The sequence below is a fragment of the Microtus pennsylvanicus genome, chromosome 7 (assembly GCF_037038515.1).
Source record: "Microtus pennsylvanicus isolate mMicPen1 chromosome 7, mMicPen1.hap1, whole genome shotgun sequence".
In the NCBI taxonomy this organism is placed as follows: Eukaryota; Metazoa; Chordata; class Mammalia; order Rodentia; family Cricetidae; genus Microtus; species Microtus pennsylvanicus.
Window position 1 is genome coordinate 104,356,973 of NC_134585.1, and position 5,561 is coordinate 104,362,533.

At 39.0% G+C, this 5,561-nt stretch overlaps 1 pseudogene; it reads left to right on the forward strand.

Annotated features, from left to right (window-relative positions):
- Positions 1–2,597: 2,597 nt before the first annotated feature.
- LOC142854039 (putative ATP-dependent RNA helicase DDX10 pseudogene) lies at positions 2,598–5,210 on the forward strand (annotated as a pseudogene).
- The last annotated feature ends 351 nt before the right edge of the window (positions 5,211–5,561 follow it).

The following is a 5,561-nucleotide window of genomic DNA, read 5'->3' on the forward strand; positions in this document are numbered from 1 at the left end:
ATATTGTTTGGATGACCTAACTATGCAGTTTCACTGCACTATAGTTTTGGTTCATTCTCCCTATTCTGACCTCTACTGTGAGCCTCTGTAAAATAGATACAGTAATACTTGAAGCACTGTTGCTTAGAGTATTATGAATATTAAATGACAAGGCATGAGCAAAGTATCAAGTACATTGCCCAGTTTATACAAATAATAGATAGAGAATGGTAACAATAATGTTAAACATTTATTTCTTTAAGTACTTTTCCTACATATTCAACTCTAAGTTACGTGTGACATAAAGTAAACAATTCTGTTTCCAAAAAGGAACAATTCATAAGCACTTAATATGTAAGACAAGCTCCCTGAAATATATTCCAGATCCTGATTTCAATCCGTTTCTAAGTTGAGTCTGATGTCTTATTCATGAGCCCCATCTTGTCCCCTCATTGGGTATCTCTTTAAGAAAGGAAATTTCTAGCAGTTAAGAACATAGACATCTATAAGCACAGTTTGCAGGCCCTAACCCTTGTCCTCCCATTGCTATGAAACCTAAAGAGAAACACTTCGACTCTCTGTCAAAGCATTGCCTGCATGGGATTTCTGAAGGCATAAAACTGATTGAAAAAAGTAAACATTTAGAGTATAACATGGCATAAAATAGGAAACTAATTCTTATTTTCTACAAAATAAAAGACTAGAGACTATACTGTGGTTTATGCTCCAAACCCAAGCTCCCAGGAGGTTGGGATGGAAGAAGTGAGATTTCTAATCTTAATTTAGAATTACATAGTGATACCTGAAACAAAGAAATAAAATAATGAGTTATATAACCCAGAATTACCTCAAAACTTTAGACTCTCATTGTGATTTATACTAGAATTTATATTATGACCTTAATCCTTCCCACTTGCACATCCTTTCATAATTATTTTCCACATAACTATCACTTGCCATTATTTCCTCAAAAATGAAGGGTAGTATTAAGGATGATTTGTCTATATAGTTCTCATACTTGAATTAAAGAGTTGGAATGTATACAAATGTTGTCTCTACAATTTGCTGCAATTTACTTATAGCCAGCATAGTATTTAAAGCATAAGTTCCATCAGCATCAAATTAAATATATCAGGTTGGAGAAAATATAACACTGTTTTCTTCCATCTGTGGCTTGGAATTAAGTAATGTGGAAGGAAAGAATGGTTATATATAACTAGATGTATCTAAAATTCCTTTTTAGTTTCATGTCCCAGTATTTCTTCACGTTTTCTGACTTTGTCCTTTTTTCTTCTTATTTTCGTTCTTAAAACAATATTTTCTTTTTTACATACCAATCCCAGTTCCTACTCCCTCCTCTCCTCCTGCTCTCTGCACAACTCCCAGACCCCAACCCCCCATCCCTTACCATCAGAGAGGGTATGGCTTCCCCTGGGGGTTCAAAAAAATCTGGCACATCATTTTGAGACAGGACCTAAGCCCCCACCCAATGTCTAGGCGGAGCAAGGTATCCCTCCCAGGAGAATGGGCTCTAAAAATTCAGTTCAAGCACTAGGGATAAATCTTGGTTCCACTGCCAGGGGGTACACAGACTGCCCTAGTCAAGCAACTGTCACCCACATTCAGTGGGCCTAGTTTGGGCCTATGCAGGCTTCTCTGCAGCCAGGCCAAAGTTAATGATCTTCCATAAGATCAGGTCAGCTGTTTCTATGGGTATCACCATCATGGTCATGATCTGTATGCTCATATTGTCGCTCCTCTCTGGGGTCAACTGAACTCTTGGAGCTTGGCCCAGTACTTAGCTGTGGATTTCTGCATCTGCCTCCATCAGTTGTTGGAGAAAGTTTTGTAAATACAAATTTCTGTTCTGCCTGATCCCGGAGCCAATTGGTCCCAAAGAAGCACATAGAAGCTTGTATTAATTATAAACTGTTTGGCCTATTATCTCAACTATTGACTGACTCTTACAAATTAAATTAACCCACAATTCTTATCTATGTTTAGCCACCTGACTTGGTACCTCTTCCCAGTGAGGCACTGTCATCTTGCGTGTTTCCTCTGGATCTGACTAGTGACTCCTTCTATGCCTTTCCTTTTTCCAGAATTCTTCTAGTCCCACCTATACTTCCTGCCTGGCTATTGCCAATCAGCATTTCATTAAACTAATATGAGTGATAAATCTTTACATTGTAGAGCAAAGGTTCTATGATGACAATTAAGATAGTCATCAATCTGGTACAGGAGAAGTGCAATTTAGGTGCTGTCACTACTATTGGTTAGGGTCTGAGCTGGGGGTCATCCTTGTGGATTCCTGGGAATTTCCCTTAACCAGCTTTCGTTTTTCACTTAACAAATTTTATCTGCCTTGACTTGGAGATTTGTGCACAGTGAGAATGAAGTCTATCTCAGAGAAATATGGAGATGTGTGCAAAGATAAGACAAAGGGTTGTTGTGAGGAAAAGCTATTAGCAAACATTTTGGCATATGGTTATATGCCAAAATTCTAGAGATATAAATATCTCTATAATAGCGCATGCACTCCTGTGCACTCTGCACACGCTGTTTTCTCGTCTTCTGTCTGGTACCAAAGGCTTGAGGTGTCTCGTGTCGGGGGCGACATGGGTACTGAGTTCTGCTACCATGCATTGATTGATTCTCTAGGTCAAGTTACCTGACCCAATTCTGTGCAAAGCTTCAATCGCTGGAAGAAAAAAACACAGCCACAGGCAGAACCAAAATAAGAAGTGGAGGAAACAGCTGAAGAAGCCAGAATGGCAGGTCGAGTGTGAGGGGATCAGCCCCTCATGCGGAACTATAGGAAATAAATGTAAATAAAATCACAAGATATCCAGATTTTCCTTTGTCAAAAAAAACAAAAAAACAAAAAAACATTGAAATGTTTACGAGAAACTTGGTACCACTTGGTAACAGAGATACAGAAGCAGACCATAGGGTTGGCTTTGCAAGGTAAAGATGTGCTTGGAGATGCCAAAACTGAATCTGGCAAAATTTGGCTTTTCTCATTCCAGTGTTAGAAGCCTTACATCGCCTGCAGTGGATTTCTGATAATTTCGCCTCCTCAAGAACTGGCCTATCAGACATTTGCAGTTCTACGAATAGTAGGAAAGATACATGACTTTTCAGCTAGTCTCATCTTTGGTGGAAAAAATTTGAAACATGAAGCTGAGAGGATCAACAACATAAATATACTCCTTTGTACACCAGGTCGACTTCTTCAACAAGTGGATGAAACAATATGCTTCCATGCCTCCAATATTCAGATGTTAGTTCTCGAAGCAGGTAGGATCTTGGACATGGGCTCTGCTGACACAATGAATGCTATTATTGAAAATCTTCCCAAGAAACACCAGGTTTTACTTTTCTCAGACACACGGGCCAAATCTGTAAAGGATCCTGCACGCTTGAGTTCGAAAGACTCTGAGTATGTTTGAGTTCAGATAAAACCAAAATGTAGTACCCCTGATACATTGGAGCAGAACTATATTGTGTGTGAGCTGCACCAAAATACAAGTGTGCTGTTTTCCTTTTTGAGAAGCCACAGAAAGAAGATGTATTGTGCTTTTCTCCAGTTGCAAAGAGGTTTAGTACCTGTATAGGGTGTTCTGCTAGCTGCACCCAGGCATCTCTATCCTTGCTGTCCATGGTGGGCAACAGCAGATGAGAAGAATGGAAGTCTACAATGAATTTGTCTGGAAGAGAGCTGCCGTGCTGTTTGCTACTGATATTGCAGCCAGAGGATTGGGTTTCCCAGGTGTGAATTGGGTTCTTCAGTTTGATTGTCCAGAAGATGCTAGCATATATATTCACAGAGTTGGAAGAACTGTCAGATACAAAGAGGACGGAAAAGCTTTACCAATTTTACTACCCTCAGAAGAACAAGAGATAGCGCAGCAACTTCTCTAGAAGAAAGTACTGGTGAAGGAGATCAAAATCAATCCAGAAAAATGTATTGATGTTTGGAAAAAAAACTATAATCATTTTTAGCCCAAGATCAAGATTTAAAAGAAAGAGCTCAAAAGTGTTTTGTCTTCTATATACATTCAGTATATCTTATGAAGGATAAAGAAGAATTTAATGTGAGCAAGTTACCTATTACTGAATATGCACTGTCTCTTGGTCTTGATGTAGCTCCATGGATAAGATTTCTTCAGAAAATGGGAGAAGCAGCCAACCAAAGGAGCGAAAAGGAATCAAGTCACTAAAGCAATCAGTCCAGGGCTCCCTCCCTCACCAATGACAAAGTAGAAGAATTTAGAACTATTTCAGTGATAAAATGTCCATCCTTCAGAAAAGTGGAAAAAAAGCTAGAAGAGACAGAACACATATTGGCTAGTGGTGAGAGTGAAGAAGAAGATGAAGACACAGATGATGAAGAAATGGAAGAGAAACTGGAAAAAGCAAGATAGCCTCAAACTGAATCTGTTCTCAATATTAAAGAGGCACAGAAGGAGGTTAAGCAAGGTCCTATGCAGTTCTTAGACAGAGATGATGATGAGGAAGATGGTCATGGTTTTGATTTCCTCACAGTGAAGCAGCTTGATGTGTTTGGGTTGGATCTTAAAAATAATCAAACCTTTTTGAAAAACGAATCTTCTCAATCCAGTGTCAAGGAAAAATTAACGAAAGTTGCAGAAGCAAAGGAAGTAATGAAGAGAAATGTTAAAGCGAACAAGAAAATAACATTTACTGATGAAGCAGTGGCCACAGATTCAAAATCTGCTTCAAAACATGTGGAGGAAGAAGATGATACCGGGGGTATCAACTGAGACAAAGCAAAGGAAAGGCACCAGGAAGAGGACAAATTTGACAAAGAAGAATATAAAAAGAAAATTAAAGCAAAGCATCAGGAAAGACAGCTAAAAGAAAGAGAAGCCAGAAGAGAAGCCAATAAAAGACAAACAAAGTCCAGAGATGAAGATGAAGCCTTTCCGGACTGGAGTGATGAAGATGTTGATGGACTTGATCCAAGCACACTTCCAGATCCAAACAAGCACAGATGTTCTGAAGATTCTGAGAGTGAAGATATAAAACACATGCTGAGTGACACCAAGAAGAGGCAAGGAATGAGGAAAGGAATAACACTGAAGTAGATGAAGTACAACCAAGATGGAAGGAAGGCCAAGTGGGAAACTTTAGAGCCTTTGGATACAGGCTTGCCCCTAGCAGAAGATGAAGAGCTGGTGTTACACCTGCTCAAAAGTCAAAACTAAATACTCTCTTTGTCTTTGTGGACTTTGATGGACATTATGATGTGGGCAAGAAGTTGAAAAGAGCTTTGGGGCATTTAGGTACTATGTGTCCCATTTTCAGAAGAAACATTCTCTAACAGAAATGATTACATCTCTTGGTTTCTTTCACAAACTGAGTTTTGAAACATCAAGGAATATACTCAAAATAAGGATGTATTGTACAGTTTACTATTTTGCTGTGTGTAGTCTGCTCTGTTAGAATTTGTCAATAGGCTTCTATTACCCACCAGTAGAAATGCTTATTTTGCTTTCACAGAGCTGAGGGTTAAACCAAGGCCTTGCATATGGTAGACAAGTGCTCTATTAATGAGC